The sequence below is a fragment of the Staurois parvus genome, unplaced genomic scaffold (assembly GCF_062004578.1).
Source record: "Staurois parvus isolate SC_StPar_1 unplaced genomic scaffold, SC_StPar_1.0 ptg000935l, whole genome shotgun sequence".
In the NCBI taxonomy this organism is placed as follows: Eukaryota; Metazoa; Chordata; class Amphibia; order Anura; family Ranidae; genus Staurois; species Staurois parvus.
The window spans coordinates 460,503-483,620 of NW_028318731.1; positions in this window are offsets into that span (position 1 = coordinate 460,503).

A 23,118-nucleotide genomic window follows, 5' to 3' on the forward strand; every position below is an offset into this window, starting at 1 on the left:
TATATGAACCCATTGCGGCCCTCAAGTCAAAAAGTTTGCCCACCCCTGATCTAGAGCCTACAAGGAAGAAGTGGTTGTGCATGATTCTAAAAATCAGAGACCCCTCTAAAACTTAGTACACACAATGAGAATATTGTACGAAAATAAACTGTAATGGCGTGTTGGTAATGGGCGGGGCAGTCCACTGCCCAAGAGGGAAGAGAATGGATTTATCCCAGTTGACTTGTATCCCAAAGAAGGCACCAAACTTGTCAGCCAGCCGCAAGGCAGACTGCAACGAGGAGTAAGGATCATTCAAACACAAGGGTATCATCCGCATATAATGCCAGGTTCAGGGGCGGACTGACAACTCATGGGGCCCCCGGGCAATAGGGGATCATGGGGCCCCTGTGTCCTTGCCCAAACTCAAAAAAGCCTATGAAAAAGATACCAGGGGCATCTCATGGGGCCCCCTACTGACCCCGGGCCCTCGGGCAGTGCCCGAGTTTCCAAATGGTCAGTCCGCCCCTGGTTAGAACTCCTCTTAGTTTTGTCTTTGTTTAAGAGCCCATTCACACTTGTGTGACTTGTCATGTGAATTTGGGGTCCAAAGCTTCATACCAAGTTGCACCCCATGTTTCCCAGTGAGTACCATTCATATCTGTGCAACTTTAAGCCACAGGGACTTGAAAGTAGTTCCTGCACTACATTGGTCAGACATTTATACAACTTATGGGCCATAGACTTCAATGTAAACCCTTCAAAGTTGCATGAAAGTGAGTGATATACATGAAGCCTGTGTGTTTTTGCAGAGCACAAACGGTCATCCTTGGTCAAAGCCAAAGTCACACCAAAGTCGCACTCATCCAAAACTGCAGCAAAGTTGCGTCAAGTCACATTGTTGAGTCGCAATGAAAATTGCACAATTTTGAAGTCACACAAGTGCGAATGGAGCATAAGTAAAAATCAAAAATGTTGCGTTCTCATCAGAATAGAGAAGAAATCTTTCTATGGGGACACTGTTTTGGTGACAACTATCTAGCAGGGGGTTTCCTTCAACATGTTGTGTCACCAAAGTGGGATGCAGATGCTAAAAAACCCCAACAGTTTTAGCTTTCAATACACTTGTTTTTCTTTACCAAGAAGAAGAATCCAGTTGCAATAATATAACCAGTGTCCTAGCATTGGGGGGATAACTGCCATGTTCAGATCCCAAAGATCCCCCGTGTCAGCAGTGAACATGTGACCAATGTCTATGCGTAGGTCACATGACCAGCAGTCAGATCAGTCAAGGACAGGGCTATTTTTCAGTGGGAACATGGGGGAACTCAGTTCTGGCACCTCCAGCTCTGAATGTACATAATGGCAAGGGGTGCTGTGGTCTGCTGGAGGGTCTTTTGATGCTGGCTGCTGGGGATCTATTGTCACTGGGGGTGGTCTATTGTTCCTCAGGGGAGTCTCTTGTTGCTGGGAAGATTTATTGTTGATGGTGGGGATCTATTGTTTCTGGGTGGAGATCTTGTGTTGCTGTGGGGTCATTTGCTGTTTGGAGGGATCTACTGTTGAGGGATCTATTGCTGCTGGCTGCTATGAAATCTATTGTTGATGGTGAAGATCTATTGTTACTGGGGGTGATCTTGTGTTGCTGTAGGGTCATTCGCTGTTGGGAGGGATCTACTATTGAGGGAGGGATCTATTGCTGCTGGTTGCTAAGAAATCCATTGTTGCTGGTGAGTGTTTATTGTTGCTGAAGGAGCATTTTTTTCAGGGGGGTCTATTGTTGCTTGGGGAATCGATTGCTGCTTGGTGGTATATTGTTAATGAGGGGGTATTTTGTTGCTGGGGGTCTATTGTTGCTTGGGGAATCGATTGATGCTGGGTGGTCTATTGTTGCTGAGGGGGTATTTTGTTGTGGGGGGTCTATTGTTGCTTGGGGGATCAACTGCTGCTGGGTAGCCTATTGTTGCTGAGGGGGTATTTTGTTGCGGGGGGATCTATTGTTGCTGGGGTAGGGCTGCAGGGGATCTACTGTATTTTACTGCTTTTCTTGTTACGATTAACAAATTCCATAAAAATTACTTGGTACCACACATGATACTTGGTTCTGTTTTTTATAAAAGGCGCAGTACTGGGAGGTGAGTAAGGGGCAGGGGCGGACTGACAACTCATGGGGCCCCCGGGCAATAGGGGATCATGGGGCCCCTGTGTCCTTGCCCACACTCAAAAAAGCCTATAAAAAAGGTACCAGGGGCATTTCATGGGGCCCCCTACTGACCCCGGGCCTTCGGGCAGTGCCCGAGTGCTCGAATAGTCAGTCCGCCCCTGGTAAGGGGTGTTGTTGAGGGAAGATTTATTGTTGATGGTGGGGATCTATTGTTTCGGGGGGGAGGGGGGTGATCTTGTGTTGCTGTGGGGTCATTTGCTGTTGGGAGGGATCTACTGTTGAGAGAGGGACAGGGGCGGACTGACAACTCATGGGGCCCCCGGGCAATAGGGGATCACGGTGCCCCTGTGTCCTCGCCCACACCCACAAAAGCCTATGAAAAAGCCAATGAGAGGTACCAGGGGCATCTCATGGGGACCCCTACTGACCCCGGGCCCTCGGGCAGTGCCCGAGTGCTCGAATGGTCAGTCCGCCCCTGGAGAGGGATCTATTGCTGCTGGTTGCTAAAAAATCTATTGTTGCTGGTGAGGGTTTATTGTTGCTGAGGGAGCATTTTTTTGCAGGGGGGTCTATTGTTGCTTGGGGAATCGATTGCTGCTGGGTGGTCTATTGTTGATGAGGGGGTATTTTGTTGCTGGGGGGGTCTATTGTTGCTTGGGGGATCGATTGCTGCTGGGTAATTTATTGTTGCTGAGGGGGTATTTTGTTGCTGGGGGGGGTCTATTGTTGCTTGGGGAATCGATTGCTGCTGGGTAGTCTATTGTTGCTGAGGGGGTATTTTGTTGCTGGGGGGGTCTATTGTTGCTAGGGGGATCGATTGCTGCTGGGTAGTCTATTGTTGCTGAGGGGGTATTTTGTTGCTGGGGGGGTCTATTGTTGCTTGGGGAATCGATTGCTGCTGGGTAGTCTATTGTTGCTGAAGGGGTATTTTGTTGCTGGGGGGGTCTATTGTTGCTTGGGGGATCGATTGCTGCTGGGTAGTCTATTGTTGGTGAGGGGGTATTTTGTTGCTGGGGGGGTCTATTGTTGCTTGGGGAATCGATTGCTGCTGGGTAGTCTATTGTTGCTGAAGGGGTATTTTGTTGCTGGGGGGGTCTATTGTTGCTTGGGGAATCGATTGCTGCTGGGTAGTCTATTGTTGCTGAAGGGGTATTTTGTTGCTGGGGGGGTCTATTGTTGCTTGGGGTATCGATTGCTGCTGGGTGGTCTATTGTTGCTGAGAGAGCATTTTTTTGCAGGGGAGCGTCTATTGTTGCTTGGGGAATCGATTGTTGCTGGGTGGTATATTGTTGCTGAGGGGGTATTTTGTTGCAGGGGATCTATTGTTGCTGGGGGAGGGCTTAGGGCGGGTGTCGGCAACCCGCGGCTCCAGAGCCGCATGCGGCTCTTTTTCACCTTTGCTGCGGCTCTGGAGCACACTGCCCACCAGGTGACAGGCAATAGGGTTGCCGTAGCTCAGTGGTCGGCAAGCCGCGGCTCTTCTGTGTGCCGGGCGCCCGCTCCCCTCCCTCCTCTCGGGCGGCCGCCGCAAAAGTCAGGACTCTGCAGCTAGCCCAGCAATGGGCAAACTACGACCCGCGGACCTTTTAATCCGGCCCGCGGAGCGTGGCAAACATTGGCTGTCAGGATGTAGGCGGGGCAGCGTGACGAACTCCTCTCCTCTCACAGTCTGCCCTGAGGACCGGACCGGCGAGGGAACACGGCGAGAGGAACGCGCGGAACAAAGGTAAGTGAATTGACACAATATGGGGAATGAATTACTATAGGGGGGATGAATTACTATATGGGGGATGAATTACTATGGGGGATGAATTACTATATGGGGGATGAATTACTATGGGGGATGAATTACTATGGGGAATGAATTACTATATGGGGGATGAATTACTATATGGGGGATGAATTACTATATGGGGGATGAATTACTATGGGGGATGAATTACTATATGGGGGATGAATTACTATATGGGGGATGAATTACTATGGGGGATGAATTACTATATGGGGGATGAATTACTATGGGGGATGAATTACTATGGGGGATGAATTACTATATGGGGGATGAATTACTATGGGGGATGAATTACTATATGGGGGATGAATTACTATATGGGGGATGAATTACTATGGGGGATGAATTACTATGGGGGATGAATTACTATATGGGAAAGAATTACTATGGGGGATGAATTACTATGTGGGGGATGAATTACTATGGGGGATGAATTACTATATGGGGGATGAATTACTATGGGGGATGAATTACTATATGGGTGATGAATTACTATATGGGGGATGAATTACTATATGGGGGATGAATTACTATAGGGGATGAATTACTATATGGGGGATGAATTACTATGGGGGATGAATTACTATGGGGGATGAATTACTATATGGGGGATGAATTACTATATGGGGGATGAATTACTATGGGGGATGAATTACTATATGGGGGATGAATTACTATGGGGGATGAATTACTATATGGGAAAGAATTACTATGGGGGATGAATTACTATGTGGGGGATGAATTACTATGGGGGATGAATTACTATATGGGGGATGAATTACTATGCGGGATGAATTACTATATGGGTGATGAATTACTATATGGGGGATGAATTACTATAGGGGATGAATTACTATATGGGGGATGAATTACTATGGGGGATGAATTACTATATGGGGGATGAATTACTATGGGGGATGAATTACTATATGGGGGATGAATTACTATATGGGGATGAATTACTATATGGGGGATGAATTACTATATGGGGGATGAATTACTATGGGGGATGAATTACTATATGGGGGATGGATTACTATGGGGGATGAATTACTATATGGGGGATGAATTACTATGGGGGATGAATTACTATATGGGGATGAATTACTATGGGGGATGAATTACTATATGGGGGATGTATTTTCAGTTTTAAAAATGTGGCTCTCAAAATAAATTTCAATCGTGGTTTTGGCGAGATTTGGCTCAGTTGAAAAAAAAGGTTGCCCACCACTGACCTAAGGCTATGATTGTGATTATGACGATACACTGTGGCCCTGATTAACCCTTTGCTTACTGGGCCCTTAAACCCCCTTCATGACCAGAGCGCTTTTTGCAATATATGCAGTGTCGGATTTGTTTTAAATGTTGCAATGGTTTTGCGGCTCCCAGTCTTTTTTTCCCTCTCGGAAACGGGTCCAAGTGGCTCTTTATGTCTTAAAGGTTGCAGACCCCTGGCTTAGGGGGATCTACTGTATTTTACTGCTTTTCTTGTTACGATTAACAAATTACTTGGTTCTGTTTTTTATAAAAGGCGCAGTACTGGGAGGTGAGTAAGGGGTGGACCCCAGGGACGTGCACAGGGCAGGGTAGGGGGGGAGATAAGGGGATGCCTCGGAAGGGGGTAATATCTGCCCCTATTCTCTGAGTAAAAAAGGCCTGATTAGGGATAATCTCTATTTTTAAAAACTTTTAATTTTATGTATTTTTCTATAAGAACAGCACAGAGGGTGTTTATCAATAGAATTGTAATTCACTGAATTAAGTGCCATAGTCATTGGGTCCAACCTGGGGCCCTCTGGTACTTGTGGTGTGGCCCTAGAGCCTTAGCAGTCAGTAGGGGGCGCAGGAGCATTTATTTGTAATGGGACCGGTTCATCAATTCCACTTGCCATATGTTTGCATCATTACAAATACTGAATATTATCTGCAGCCTCCCGGTGATGTCAGGGCCACAGCTGGGGGTCCCAGTATGTAGTAAATTAATCTCCACTGGGTGGTCTTCGCTCGATGTAAGCCAGCACCCCAGCTAGAAAAAACAAATGCCATTGTCCCCGTGGGCTCAGGTCTCGTGGTGTATGGACGTGGGTCCTCTTGCAAATATAACTGGAATAAATGAATGTTTAAAGTGCAATAGCTTCTGACTGTAGTGAGATCTGGTGGCTGATTGGCTGCTATGGACTTCCACTTTGCAAAGTTTTATGCGGTCCAAAATAATAGTGTTTTTTTCTGCTTTTCCAAATCTGCTTCCAATCAGAGAACGAGCAAACATCAGACACCTGCTGTCATTTAGAGATAATTTCTAACAGATTTCGGCTGTACTGTATATCAGCAGCAATGAATAGAGCTGATCCGAACGTTGCAGAGTAGCAGGCAAGAATTGCAATAGGTTTTTTCTAAAAGACGGTTCATACATTTTAAATAACATGTTGTGTTCTGTTTGAAATTCCGCTTTATGCACTGACATACCTCCTCAGACCCAGTTTATCCAGACAGAATGGTCACCTGCTGACTTAGCACGATCCACAGGCAGCTTAACCCCTTTCCGCCGATGCCTCCCAGCCCTTTAATACGTTCTAGACACCGGGAGGTGGGCTTTCTGATCATGTGACTGGCTGATTGGCTGTGACAGTGGTCACATGATCGGAAAGCTCCCGATCGCGAGTAGAGAAAGGGAACTTTTCGTTACCCCCTGGCAACTGTGCTGGGAGCGTGCTCATGCTCCATGCATATCTCCGCTGTCTGCTTCTTCATCGGCTCCGTCTAGTGGCCAAAATGCAGTGCATTTTTCTGAATCACACCAATCAGACAACATACAGTCTTTTGGCCACTAGATGGGGCTGACAAAGATAGGAAGTCAGAAGGGGTGTCAAACTCAATTTCATTGTGGGCCAAATCATCATTACGGTTGCCCTTAAAGGGCCGGTTGTGTCTTTGAGACTAGATGTCACCCCATCCCAGATTTCACGAGCCCCCCCACCCTCTCTCATAGTGTAACCCCCTTACCTTGTGTTGCTTCCGGGAAGAAGCTGGGGGCAGAGTTGGGAAGCATAAAGTGCAGGGTCTGGAGCAGGACCAGAGGAGGGCTGGAGTCAGCTGCCAGAATGCTGAGACCAGGGGAGGCAGAGATGAGGGGGTGCTGCAGCTGCACAGAGAGGAGCAGGATCTGTAGGAGGAGTTCTGTCCTCCTCTCTGCTACCAGCTGCTGAGACAGGGGGGTAGAGGCGAGCCTCTTTGCTGTTGCATGGAGAAGTGCAGGATCTGGCAGAAGAGTTCTGTCCTCCTCTATGCTGCCAGCTGCTGAGACGGGGGGTAGAGGTGAGCCTCTTTGCTGTTGCATGGAGAAGTGCAGGATCTGGCAGAAGAGTTCTGTCCTCCTCTATGCTGCCAGCTGCTGAGACGGGGGGTAGAGGAGAGCCTCTTTGCTGTTGCATGGAGAAGTGCAGGATCTGGCAGAAGAGTTCTGTCCTCCTCTATGCTGCCAGCTGCTGAGACAGGGGGTAAAGGCGAGCCTCTTTGCTGTTGCATGGAGAAGTGCAGGATCTGGCAGAAGAGTTCTGTCCTCCTCTATACTGCCAGCTGCTGAGACGGGGGGTAGAGGCGAGCCTCTTTACTGTTGCATGGAGAAGTGCAGGATCTGGCAGAAGAGTTCTGTCCTCCTCTCTTCTTCTGACTGCTGAGACAAGGTGGGGGCTGAGGGCTACATGGAATGACCTGCCAGGCTGGATTTGACCCTAGGGCCTTGTGTTTGACACATGTGTATTGCAGAAAATACGGGGGAAATTTCATGTAGTCTGGATAAATGCTAGTGACATGTTTTATAAGTAGATCCCTTACATTCCTCCATCCACGCCTTACATGGCAGATGGACGAATCTCCCATTACGCCAGTGCCAGCTGTCAGAATACAACAACAGCAGCTGCATCTGTTTGGAAGCAGCCACTGTTTAACCGACAATTCAGCCTGGCTCCTTTGATTGTTCAGTGTCGGGCAGGAGGAGCCCAACAGGGCCACCCGGTGAACAAATTTTATCCAGTTTATCAGGAACTGTCCAAAATTCAAACAGTGTATGACCTGTCACATGAGGATAAAGAGAGGTCCCAGCACTCCAACAAGTCACTCAAGGACAAATATCCCCCCCCCTTGTCCATCATCTTCAGGGAGATAGCTCTCCGGCTGTGCCCATCCTTAATGCACGAAGACCGAGTCCAAAATAAACTGGGCGAGGGTCGGGGACAATAGACAACATTCAAGGCTAACGTGCGAAGTCCTCTCTGCATTCGCTGATTCTTTAAGAACAGTGCGGCCTGTGTCTGCGCAACAAAGGGACTACTTACTGCACAAGTCAACAGTAAAGTAATTATCAGATGGTATTTTCTCTCATTACATATATATAATAGAGTCAATAGATGAAGCAGCGTGTTTATCTCTTTGCAAGATATTGTGTGCTCTGAGCAATGGGAGGGTATCCCTCACTGACCCTTCAAATATATGATGGGTTGCAGCACACTCCGGGAGCTTTTTTCAGAAGTACTCAGTATACGATGTACCAACACAATTCTCTTTTTTTAAATAGTAAAAGTTTATTGAACATTTTAAGTACACAGCCAGCTACATAAGAAGTATGTTCTACAGCTGGGGTATTCAATTATATTTCAAGGAGTCCAGACGTTTTCTTCCAGCAGAGGCCTGAATCTCATGTTTGTGCAATGAATGGAATAGGATATATGTAAGCATTCTATGTCTATCAAAAAATTTACCCCCATCAGAGTGCTTCCTTACATTAGATGTCTTCATCAGAGTGCCCCTTACATTAGATGTCTTCATTAGAGTGCCTTCTTACATCAGACGTCCCCATCAGAATGGCCCTTACATCAGGTTTCCCCATCATAGTGCCCCCTTACATTAGATGTCTTCATCAGAGTGCCCCCTTACATCAGACGTCCCCATCAGAATGGCCCTTACATCAGGTTTCCCCATCATAGTGCCCCCTTACATCAGGTGTTCTCATCATAGTGTCCCCATACATCAGGCATCCCCATCTCAGTGCCCCCTTACATCAGGTGTCCTCATCACAGTGCCTTCTTACATCAGATGTCCCCATCATAGGGCCTTCTTACATCAGGTGTCTTTATCACAGTGTCCCCTTAAATCAGGCATCCCCATCTCAGTGCCCCTTACATCAGGCATCCCCATCTCAGTGCCCCCTTACATCAGGTGTCCTCATCACAGTGCCTTCTTACATCAGATGTCTCCATCATAGGGCCTTCGTACATCAGGTGTCCCCATCATAGTGCCCCCTTACATCAGGTGTCCCCATCACAATGCCCCATTACATCAGGTGTCCCCATCATAGTGCCCCCTTACATCAAGTGTCCCCATCACAATGCCCCATTACATCAGGTGTCCCCATTGAAATGCACTTCTACATCAGTTATCCCCATAACAGCGTCCCCTTAAATCAGATGTCCCCGTCACAGTGCCCCCTTACATCAGGTGTCCTCATCACAGTGCCTTCTTACATCAGATGTCCTCATCATAGTGCCCCCTTACATCAGGTGTCCCCATCGCAATGCACTCCTACATCAGTTATCCCTATAACAGTATCTCTTTAAATCAGATGTCCCCATCACAGTGCCCCCTTACATCAGATGACTCCATCACAGTGTCCCTTTACATCAGGTGTGCCCATCATAGTGCCCCCCTTACATCAGGTGTCCCCATCATACCACCCTCTTACATCAGATGTCCCCATCACAATACACTCCTACATTAGGTGTCCCCATGACAGTGCCCCATTACATTAGCTGTCCTTATCACAGTGCCCCCTTGCATCAGGTGTCCCCATCACAGTGCCCCATTACATCATGCAACCCCATCTCAGTGCCCCCTTACATCAGGTGTCCCCATCATAGTGCCTTCTCACATCAACTGTCCCAATCACAGTGCCTTCTTACATCAGATGTCCCCATTACAGTGCCCTCTTACATCAGGTTTCCCCATCGCAATGCATTCCTACATCAGTTGTCCCAGTCATAGACACAATGGACACAGTCCTCCACTCACTCTGAAGGGAATACATTAGACCTTGTTTTATCCTTTCTTTGCACTCCCTACAACCTCACAAACTCCCCCTTTCCTCTCTCTGATCTCATCACCTTCACAGCCTCCTCGTCTTCAAACGCTTATCCCTCCAAGCAGCAAACAATTACCCACAGAAACCTTCACAACTTTAACCCTTCTCTTTTCAACTCTGCAATTAATCACCTCTATGACAGAATCTCTCCCCTGTCCTGCCCTGACCTGGCCACTGCTGTCTACAACAGTTCACTTTCATCTACACTAGACTCACTTGCTCCTCTAACAACACGAAGCATCAGGCCCCGACCGTTACAACCTTGGAAGACTGACCACACCAGAAACCTTAATAGACATAATCGTGCGCTGGAGTGAATGTGGAGTGAAAACCAAATCACACTTTCACCTTATATAAATCTGCTTTCTTAACATACAATTCCTCCCTCCATGCTGCCAAACAAGCCTACTTTGTCACTCTCATCAATAGCTTGTCATCCAGTCCTCGTCGTCCCTTCTCTACGTTTAACTCTCTACTTTCTCCACCTTCACCTCCACCCAGCACCTCACTCACTGCTCACGAGATTGCAAATCATTTCAGCCCCAAATCCAATCACTGTCCAAATCTTGTAGACTTCACCTCCGCAACATCTCCAAGATACGCCCGTTCCTAACCTCGGAAACCACTAAGAAACGTATTCCCTCCCTGGTTATCTCTCGCCTTGACTATTGTAACTCCCTCCTCATTGGCCGACCTCATCGCAGGCTATCCCCTCTTCAGTCTATCATGAATGCTGCTGCCAGACTCATCCACCTTACTAACCGTTCCATATCTGCCACCCCTCTCTGCCAATCCCTCCACTGACCTCCACTCAGTGTCCTCCACCCCTCTCTGCTAATCCCTCCACTGGCCTCCACTCAGTGTCCTCCACCCCTCTCTGCCAATCCCTCCACTGGCTTCCCATTGCCCAATGGATAAAATTCAAAACATTAACAATAACATATAAAGCCATTTATAACTCTGCCCCAAATTACATCATCAATCTTGTCTCCAAATATCACCCAAACCGTGCTCTCCGCTCCTCGCATGACCTCCTGCTCTCTAGCTCCTTTGTCTCCTCCTCCCATTCTTGTCTCCAGGATTTCTCCAGAGCTTCCCCCATCCTCTGGAACTCTCTACCCGAATTTATCAGACTATCGCCTACTCTGCTCACTTTTAGGCAATCTCTGAAAATCTATCTCTTCAGGGAAGCCTATCCTGCCATCAGCTAATAATGGAATCTTCTACTCCTCCTACCAGTCCATCCCCCACAGTTATTACCTTTTGTACCACTAGTCCTTCCCTCTTAGATTGTAAGCTCCAAGGAGCAGGGCCTCCTAATCCTCTTGTATTGAACTGTATTGTTGCTGTATTGTCTCCCGTTATATTGTAAAGTGCTGAGCAAACTGTTGGCGCTATATACTGTAAATCCTGAATAATTATAATAATAACAGTGCCCCCTTACATCAGTTCCCATAACAGTGTCCCATAACTCAGATGTCCCCATCACAGTGCCCCCTTACATCAGTTGTTCCCATAACAGTGTCCCATAACTCAGATGTCCCCATCACAGTGCCCCCTTACATCAGTTGTTCCCATAACAGTGTCCCATAACTCAGATGTCCCCATCACAGTGCCCCATTACATTAGATTTCCTCATCACAGTGTCTCCATACATCAGGTGTCCTCCACCAGAGGGTCCCCTTACATCAGGTGTCCCCATCAGAGGGTCCCCTTACATCAGGTGTCCCCATCAGAGGGTCCCCTTACATCAGGTGTCCCTATTATTATTTACAGGATTTATATAGCGCCAGCAGTTTATGCAGCACTTTACAACATAAGGGCGAACAGTACAATTACAATACAAATTTCTACAGGAGTATTCAAAGGGCCCTGCTCGTTAGAGCCTACCATCACAGTGCCTTCTTCCATCAGGTCTCCCCATCATAGTGCCCCCTTACATCTGTTGTCCCAATCAGAGTACCCACTTGCATCATGTGTCCCAATCATAGCACCCCTGTACCTTTTAGCACCAAGCAGGCAGAGGGCAGAAGACGGCAGGAGAGGCAGGCTGCAGGTCTGAATGGTGGAACGTCCACTTCCATCCTATTGTGGTAACAATTTTCTGTATTCCTGGAGTTCATCTAGTCAGCCTACCATTGCAATATATAGCATAAACGAAAAATACAAAAACATTGAGACGAGATGAATGCAAAGATACGGTATTAACATATTAATGATGAGGATAGAAGAAAGAACCAACATGCCCAAAGCCCAAAAAGGACCATAAGCCACATCTAGCCAGTAATTACAGATGAAGGTGTTAGAGGGATTCCAGCTGGCAGCTTTACAGATCATTTCTGCAGACACTTTGGAATAACTGGCCCATGAAGCTGCTGTCGCCCTTGTAGAATGTGCTGAGTCATTTTCTGGAGGGGAAAGACCCAAAGCCACGTAGGCCTGTTTGATTGTCCAGACCAGCCTTTCTCACCCTTTTCACAACACAAAGGAACCCTTGTAATAACTATCCGGTCTCAGGGGAACCCTGCTAAAAGTTATTATATCTACAACTCATGATTGTAGTCGTGTGATAGTCAGTGGGAAGAATGCTCCTTACACTTAGCAACCTCTGGAACCCTGGTCAAGGCTATCCATGAGGAAAGATCCTTGGCAAGGCCACCTGACCTCTTAGAACCTTCTGGTAGGATGAACCAATTTTCGTACCAATCTGAATCCTTCTGTTCAATGCAGATATCTGGAAATTACATGGAGCAGGTCCACTCTAGCCCAATTCTCCTGCAGTGAGATATCCAGTGATTAAGTTGTCCTGAAGAACAGAAAAGAGGATGAGGAGAGCGGAATCCATCTTTATATTCTATGCAGGGGTTTGTCCTATGAAGTCAGGTGCTGGCATTGACCCAATGGTAGGTCGACATGATGAACTCCAGGAAAAGTGATTTTGGAGATCCGTTCCTTAATAGCTTGACCTCAACCTGATAGAACACCTTTGGGATGAATTAGAGCGGAGACTGCGAGCCAGACCTCCTCCCCCGACATCAGTGCCTGACCTGACAAATGTGCTTCTGGAAGAAAGGTCAAACCTTCCAATAGACACCCTCCTAAACCTTGTGGACGGCCTTCCCAGAAGAGTTGAAGCTGTTATAACTGCAAAGGGCGGGGCCAACTCAATATTGAACCCTACAGACCAAGACTGGGATGCCATTAAAGTTCATGTGCGTGTAAAGGCAGACATCCCAATACTATTGGCAATATAGTGTACCATGACCTAGATAGATGAGAACAGCCTCTCTCAACCTTCCCAATACAGAGTAACCCTCAAAAATAACTTTCCTGTCTCAGGGAACCCCTGCTAAACATTAATATATCTACAACATATGATACATTAATTTCATGGTCAATGGGAAGATCGCTGTTTACACTTGGTCATCATTGGGAAGAAATACCCTCCAACAGATAGCTAAAAAGATTAATTGTGCCAATGGGAACTTATCCTTAAGAGGCAGAAATTGCTCAAGGAACCCCTAGCAACCTCTGGAGGAACCCTAGGATTCCATGGAAACCTGGTTGAAAAACCTTTGATGAGAACCTTTACTTTTGGCAACATAGTGTATCTGCATTCAACAGAAGGATTCAGATTGATACAAAAATTGATTAAATCTTACCACTAGGTCCCATGAGAGGTCAGGTGGCCTCACCAAGGATTCTTTCCTTCTGGATAATCTGAACCATGGTTTCCTCCAGAGGTTGCTAGAGGTTCCTTGAGCAAAGGGCAATTTTGCGTCTCAGACAAGTTCCCACTGACACCATTGATCATTTTAAGGGGGGGGTAATTCTTCCCAAAGACTACAAGTGTAAGGAGCATTCTCTCCACTGACTACAATCGTGTAGAGTTGTAGATATAGTAAGTTTTAGCAGGAGTTCCCTAGGACTGGAAAGTTATTACAAGGGTTCCTCTATGTTGTGAAGAATAAGGAGCATTTTATTTTTTATATATATACAGTGGGGCAAAAAAGTATTTAGTCACCACCAATTGTGCAAGTTCTCCCACTTAAAAAGATGAGAGAGGCCTGTAATTGGCATCATAGGTAGACCTCAACTATGAGAGACAAAACAAGAAAAAAAATCCAGACAATCACATTGGCTGATTTGGAAAGAATTTATTTGCAAATTATGGTGGAAAATAAGTATTTGGTCACCTACAAACAAGCAAGATTTCTGGCTCACAGACCTGTACCTTCTTCTTTAAGAGGCTCCTCTGTCCTGCACTCATTACCTCTATCAATGGCACCTGTTTGAACTTGTTATCAGTATAAAAGACACCTGTCCACAACCTCAAACAGTCACACTCCAAACACCACTATGGTGAAGACCAAAGAGCTGTCGAAGGACACCAGAAACAAAATTGTAGACCTGCACCAGGCTGGGAAGACTGAATCTGCAATAGGCAAGCAGCTTGGTGTGAACAAATCAACTGTGGGAGCAATAATTAGAAAATGGGAGACATACAAGACCACTGATAATCTCCCTCGATCTGGGGCTCCATGCAAGATCTCACCCCGTGGGGTCAAAATGATCACAAGAACGGTGAGCAAAAATCCCAGGACCACACGGGGGGACCTAGTGAATGACCTGCAGAGAGCTGGGACCAACGTAACCAGGGCTACCATCAGTAACACACTACGCCGCCAGGGACTCAGATCCTGCAGTGCCAGACGTGTCCCCCTGCTTAAGCCAGTACATGTCCGGGCCCGTCTGAAGTTTGCTAGAGAGCATTTGGATGATGCAGAAGAGGATTGGGAGAATGTCATATGGTCAGATGAAACCAAAATAGAACTGTTTGGTAGAAACACAACTCGTCGTGTTTGGTGGAGAGAGAATGCTGAGTTGCATTCAAAGAACACCATACCTACTGTGAAGCATGGGGGTGGCAACATCATGCTTTGGGGCTGTTTCTCCGCTAAAGGACCAGGACGACTGATCCATGTACAGGATAGAATGAATGGGGCCATGTATAGTGAAATTTTGAGCGCAAACCTCCTTCCATCAGCAAGGGCATTGAAGGTGAAATGTGGCTGGGTCTTCCAACATGACAATGATCCCAAACATACCGCCCGGGCAACGAAGGAGTGGCTTCGTAAGAAGCATTTCAAGGTCCTGGAGTGGCCTAGCCAGTCTCCAGATCTCAACCCCATAGAAAACCTTTGGAGGGAGTTGAAAGTCCGTGTTCCCCAGCGACAGCCCCAAAACATCACTGCTCTAGAGGAGATCTGCATGGAGGATGGGCCAACATACCAGCAACAGTGTGTGCCAACCTTGTGAAGACTTACAGGAAACAAAGGATATATAACAAAGTATTGACATGAACTTTTGATATTGACCAAATACTTATTTTCCACCATAATTTGCAAATAAATTCTTTCCAAATCAGCCAATGTGATTGTCTGGATTTTTTTTCTCATTTTGTCTCTCATAGTTGAGGTCTACCTATGATGCCAATTACAGGCCTCTCTCATCTGTGTAAGTGGGAGAACTTGCACAGTTGGTGGCTGACTAAATACTTTTTTGCCCCACTGTATGTGTGTGTGTGTATGTATCTCCTAGATTGTAAGCTCCGAGGATCAGGGCCCTCCTATCCCTCTTGTATTGAACTGTATTGTTGCTGTATTGTCTCCCATTATATTGTAAAGTGCTGAGCAATCTGTTGGCGCCATATAAATCCTGTATAATAATAATGTATGTGTCATGTTTCACATGACTGTCATATGCCTTTAAGTGTTCTCTATATTTTGTCTCTGCTCCTCCCTTTCCTCTGGTATAGTTCATGCTGTATAGATAGCCCCACCCCTTTTCCCAGAAATGCATTTCAGCTTCAAGCCTCATGTCATGAAGTAGATCACATTATGATCTTTTGACCTATCCGATGTTCATTGTTGTGAGACTCTCTGTTTATGGAATAAACTTCACAAGATCTACAAGGTGTCATCAGGATTGAGTCACTGCCTGTGTTATTCAACTAAGATTGAAGTTATCGCTATCTCATCACAGCTGTAAGTTACAGAGATCACACTTTCAATGCTTAGACTGGAGAGACAGAACAGTATGGATGTAAAGCGCTGTGTAAATTGATGGCACCATATAAAGTACCTGTACCCTTTTCTCCCCCCCTTTGCTCCCCTTTCTTCTCACCTCTCCTCTTTCCCTACCCTCCACTATTGTTTACAGTTGTGTCCAAAATTATTCAACCCCCACTGAAATTGAGTGTTTTGGCCAGTTTGACATTGCTTTTGATCATTCAGTCATCTTGCTTACATTTACATTAAAGAGGCACTTGTAGGTCAGACAAATATAACATAACAGTTATAATGAAATAACCACAAATGTCTTTTCTGTGCTCACAGCATTATCAGTTTTATTCAACCCCCAAGTGACATTCAATCTTAGTACTTAGTACAGCATCCTTTTACAGTTATAACAGCTTTTAAACGTGAAGCATAGCTTGACACAAGTGTCTTGCAGCGATCTACGGGTATCTTCGCCCATTCTTCATGGGCAAAGGCCTCCAGTTCAGTCACATTCTTAGGCTTGCGCACTGCAACTGCTTTCTTTAAGTCCCACCAGAGGTTCTCAATCGGATTTAAGTCTGGTGACTGCGATGGCCACTCCAAAATGTTCCAGCCTTTCCTCTGCAACCATGCTCTAGTGGACTTGGAGGTATGCTTGGGATCATTGTCCTGTTGAAAGGTCCAACGTCTCCCAAGCCTCAGGTGTGTGACGGACTGCATCACGTTTCCATCCAATATCTCCTGGTACTGAAGAGAATTCATGGTACCTTGCACACGCTGAAGCTTCCCTGTACCTGCAGAAGCAAAACAGCCCCAAAGCATGATTGACCCTCCACCATGCTTCACAGTAGGCAAGGTGTTCTTTTCATCATAGGCCTTGTTCTTCCTCCTCCAAACATAGCGTTGATCCATGGGCCCAAACAGTTCTAATTTTGTTTCATCAGTCCACAGAACACTATCCCACAACTTTTGTGGTTTGTCCACATGGCTTTTGGCATACTGCAGTCGACTCTTCTTATTCTTTGGAGACAGCAAGGGGGTACGCCTGGGAGTTCTGGCACGGAGGCCTTCATTACGCAGTGTGCGTCTTATTGTCTGGGCTGAAACTTCTGTACCCACATCTGACAAATCTTTTCTCAGTTCCTCAGCAGTCACACGGGGACTTCTCTCCACTCTACGCTTCAGGTAGCGCACAGCAGTCGAAGTCAGCATCTTCTTTCTGCCACGACCAGGTAGCGTTTCAACAGTGCCCTTTGCCTTGAATTTGCGAATGATGCTTCCTAAGGTGTCTCTTGGTATGTTTAACATCTTTGCAATCTTCTTATAGCCATTGCCCTTCCTGTGAAGAGAAATCACCTCTTCTCTTGTCTTCCTGGACCATTCTCTTGCCTTCACCATGTTTGTAACCACACCAGTAAATGTCTAGAAGGAGCTGAGTATCACAGTCATTTTAAAGCTGCCTAATTGGTGCTTATTATGCTTGATTGCTGCTCGGTGACATCCACAGGTGTTTTCAATACCTGATGGAAAGCACCTGTATGAACCTCTGTTCTTCAGAGTGGTAGTCTTTAAGGGGTTGAATAATTGTGGCAATGAAGAAACCACATAAGAACCATTTACTACTGTATTACATAAACAATTGATGTCATTTTAGTTGCATTTGGGTAGTTACAACGTCCTTGTAGGATTTGATTCTGAATACAATTCCAAATGTACACTATAGTCCCTAAACCCCTTTACAGCATTGGGGGTTGAATAATTTTGGACACAACTGTATGTGCTAACAGGAACCCCAATAGGTAAACCCGACCTATTTTCCCCTGTCGGCTGATTCGGCTTAGCATCACCCTGCTTTAATATACACAGCCTGTACTCTTTCCTTTGGGGTTTTTTTCCTTTTAATTTATTATATACCCATACAAACGATCTACTGCTTACACAGCATATTTGTTCCAGCCACCCTATTCCCTGGAGAATAGGATACTTGCCCTCAAAAGGATGACGGATGAGGACTTTCAGAGTTCAAAGCGCATGCATTAACAGGTCACCCACGCCCATACGACTCATCTGAATTATACCCCTGGATATTGATGTACAGTTGTGTTCAAAATAATAGCAGTGTGTTGAAAAAAGTGAATAAAGCTGAAAATCCTTCTAATAGCTTTTATTTCCATCCACACAAATGCATTGGGAACACGACACATTCTATTCCAAATCAAAACATGAAGAAAAATAGATCAAAATTTGTGCTGTTCCTCTAAAAAAAAAAAATTGAAGAAAAGTGAATATTAGACGGTTCAAAAAAAAATCGCAGTGTTTGTATTCTTCTTTACAAACTCAAACATTTACTATATAAACTGAGAAATGTTTGAAGATTTTGCTTTCCTTTGAATGACTTCATGAATATTTGGTTGTAGTCGCACTGTTTCTGAGAACTGCTGTACATCTGTGTTGCATGGAGTCACCCAACTTCTGGCCCCTGTGATCAGGTATTCCAGCCCAGGATGATTGGACCACATTCCACAGTTCTTCTCTATTTCTTGGTTTTGCCTCAGAAACGGCATTTTCGATGTCACCCCACAAGTTTTCTATTGGATTAAGATCCGGGGATTGGGCTGGCCACTCCATAACATCCATCTTGTTGGTCTGGAACCAAGATGTTGCACGTTTACTGGTGTGTTTGGGGTCGTTGTCTTGTTGGAACACCCATTTCAAGGGCATTTCCTCTTCAGCATAAGGCAGCATGACCTCTTCAAGTATTCTGATGTATTCAAACTGATCCATGATCCCTGGTATGTGATAAATAGGCCCAACACCGTAGTATGAGAAACATCCCCATATCATGATGCTTGCACCACCATGCTTCACTGTCTGCACAGTGTACTGTGGCTTGAATTCAGTGTTTGGGGTCGTCTGACAAACTGTCTCCGGCCACTAGACCCAAAAAGAACAATCTTACTTTCATCAGTCCACAAAATGTTGCGCCATTTCTCTTTAGGCCGGTCAATGTGCTCTTTGGCAGATTGTAACCTCTTCAGCACACGTCATTTTCCCAACAGTGGGACTTTGCGGGGGCTTCTTGCAGATAGCTTGGCTTCACATAGGCGTCTTCTAATTGTAACAGTCCTCACAGGGAACGTCACACCTTCTTTCATCTTCCTGGAGCTGATTGTTGGCTGAGTCCGCGCCATTTTGGTTATTCTTCTATCCATTCCAATGGTAGTTTTTCGCTTTCTTCCACGTCTTTCAGGTTTTGGTTGCCATTTTAAAGCATTTGCCATCATTTTAGCTGAGCAGCCGATCATTTTCTGCACTTCTTTATATGTTTTCCCCTCTCCAATCAACTTTTTAATCAAGGTACTCTGTTCTTCTGAACAATGTCTGGAACGACCCATTTTCCCTCAGAATTTCAGAGAGAAATGCACTGTAACCAGCATGTACAACATTTGCTGCCTTCCTTCCTTAAATAAGGGCAATAATTGCCACCTGTTTTTCAAAGAATGAATGACCTCACTAATAGAACTCCACACTGCTATTATTTTGAACACGCCCCTTTCAATGAGTGATTCAATGACAGAGAATCAGCAGCATGCATGTCATGACTGTTGGATTTCTATTACTCTACTACACCTGCTAGGAAATTATTTGCCATGTAGAAATATCATTTCTACCAAAAACAGTGATTGATCCGGTTAGTGAGGTCTGACTGCTATTATTTTGAACACAACTGTATACACTATGCTATACCTAAGATCTGTACTCTTAATATTGACACTGTTGTAATGCTTTATTTTCTTTCAATAAAAAAATATGGGGAAAAAAAAAGTGTAAGTTATATAGAGGAAGCCTGACTGGCTGCAATAAGAAAAACACAGACAGTTCTTCTTTCAGGCTCCTTCTTAAATGTGGCCCAGCATTTCCTAGACAATTGCCTCTTTATCATGGACATGGCTACAGCCCGGGTCTAGGACCACCCCCTCTGCTCCGGCCGCAGGCACACTTTAAGACCCGAAATTTATGGCTCTCTTTGGAAAACTGTCATTTTCTTCTCTTTTCTACTGCCGGTTATTTAGGAGCAGCGCGTTGCCAGGACCCGGCGGGCTGCGGCCAGAAGACTTTACATGCCACAAAAGTGTGATGCTAAAAATACTTCGAAAACGACCTGAAAGTGATACCTATGAAACCGCGGAGCAGGCGGGGAGGAAGAGCGGCAGGAAAATCGGCCCCCGTCAGGTTATTTTTAACTTCCCATAAAAACATATTAAAAACAGCAATTTGAAGGGCTGCAACTGTACGGCGATTCATGGGGCGGCAATAAATAGGGAGACAGGAATTTGTGAAAGCGCGGTCTTATCGGGGGGGTTCCTGGAGAGGGACCACATGGAATATCCAGAGTGATGAATCCGATAATACCAGCCAAGAGAAAAAAAAAACAAAAAAAAAAAAAACGCAACAGCTGTCATCTGTTAAACCTGAAGTTTAATCTGCTCATATTTTGCCTTCCCCCAATTTCTCCCTCCCCCCTCATCAACATGCCAATGACATCTTTAAAAAAAAATGAAACCTTTCTATTTTTATATCGCATGTTATTTTAGATTTAAAAAACATTCACTAGATCTCTGTGCTTCTCTATGCAACATGGATAGATCATGGCTGGTAGGATGCTGTACATAGCTTCCTGAAAGCATCCCAGCACCCTGCCTCAGTACTCTTCAGCTCCGATGCAAGTAGTGGTTCTTGGAAGGAGCTATGAAAAATATTAAACTGATTTGATGGGTGGATATCAATCTGGGAGGCGCAGGTATTCCTAGGATAAAGGCCACTCTAGGTAACACCCACATGTGATGCTGAGCCTTCATGATTTAAAAGAGCTGAAATCCAATAAATAAGAAAAGAGAAAAAAGGGGGAAAGAGAAAAGAGAAAGAGAAAAAAAAGGGGGAAAGAGAAAAGAGAAAGAGAAAAAAAAAAAAAGGGGAAGAGAAAGAAAAAAAAAAAGGGGGAAAGAGAAAGGGAAAAAAAAAAAAAAGGGGAAAGAGAAGGTGGAAAAAAAAAAAAAAAGAAAAAAAAAAAAAAAGAGAAAAGGGAAAAAAAAAAAAGAAGGATGACTAGTCAGGCTGGGGAGGAAAGAGCTAGATGATGCTGGATGTCCTCCAGCCAGGAAATGAGGTGGGCTCCGACTTGCTGCAGCTTCTAATGCACATTGTTAGACGTTGACAGTGTTCAGAGTAAGTGGTTTCAGTCCAGGGGAGGAGCTCATACAACTGTGAAAGACTGAAGGGAAGGCTAGAGGTTCGATCTAAAAGCCAAAAACTACCAGCCATCACAGTCCCCGCTGCTTGGATCAGGGCTGATGTACTGCAACCTACCAGCCATGATCTGCCTGCATTGCATAGAGAACATAGGGCAGGGGGAGGAGCATGGTGCCTGCAGCCCACAGCAGGGGGGGGGGGTGACTGCAGCCCACAGAGTGACAACAGCATTTTGGATTTCAGTGCAGAAGAGGCCGACCTCACAAGAAATTGGGTCCCCCCCTTCATTTCTGGCAGGATCAACAGGGATTCCACAAGATTTTCAGCAGAAGTCAAGAGATCAGCATGGGGAAATGTGCATAGATTGCACAGAGATACTGATTTTTACATTTTGCCCAGATATACAATGTAGCCCTTTAAACCCTAACCACCCCAACAATGTAACATCTTCAGCCTGTACCTGCTCTCACCTTACCAAAGTACAGCCCCAACCCACCCGTCATGTACACCGATCTTGATTGGTCCCAAAAGTAGTGGCTTCGATGTGAAACGCTCTCAAAAAAGGCAGAGAAAGCTCTGGCGTCACCTGCTGGCAGCACTGCCTCAAAGCACCAATTAAAGTCTGACACGTGTAAAAGTTTAATAAACATTTTTTATTAAACAGTAATAACAAGGCTCATTAAGGCTAAAACAGGTCAAACAAAAATGTGCAGCAATTTTTTTTTTTTTCTTACATATACAAAGTTCCATGGTTTCAAAAACAAAAAAAAACAAACAAACCCAAGTCACGCTTTGCAAATATAGTGCTTTTAACTTACGGAATATTATAAGCTCATTCACACGTATATAAATAGTGAATATAAGTTAGTAGTAAAAACTCTTTCAAACTCAAAACACAACAAAACAACAAAACAAAACAGAAAGAAAAAAACAAACAAAAAGCAAAAATTTTAACCGTATTCTGGTACCAGCCACAAATCTATAGAACGTGCACTGCAAGGCAAATTTAGAAAAGAAAAAAGAAAAAAAAAAGAAAAAAAAGAAGGAGCTCAGATTAAAAAAAGGTACTTCCCGACGGCCATACATAGGGGAGGAATCTGTATTGCCTCCTTATGTGATGTCATGGAGCATGTCGCCACTTCATTTTCTAATGACAATGCTTCAGCATGAGGCACATAGAAAAAATAAAATAAACAACACCTGTCTGTTTAAAAATTGCAGTAAACTAAAAAAATAAAAAAAAAACATTAAAAATAAATCAAACACCATCCAACTGGCAAAGTCAAAACCAAAACTGATATTTTATTTATTTTTTTTTTTTTTAAGAGTCAATTCAAGTTTGGATTTCTTGTGATAACCTGCAGCAAGGTCTCCAATTCAAGTCTCAGCTCAATTCACCTACTAAAAAGGGAACAGAAGGTTTTTTTGTTTTTTTTTGAGGGCGGGGTTGTTTTCAGATACTAAAAAATATTTTGTTTCGACAGAGGGTGTGATTGATAAATTTCTACATGTCAAATACACTGAATATATTTTTTTTATTTTCTCCCTGATTGCAAAGCGAAAATTTTAAGTGCTAAAAAAAAATATAAATAAAAAATTTATATATATATATATATATATATATATATATATATAATTTTTTTAATTAGTTTTTTTATAAATTAGTTTATTTTAATTTATAATTATTTTAATATTTTTTCAGCACTTGAAACTTCTCCGTTTGCAATTAAGAAAAAAG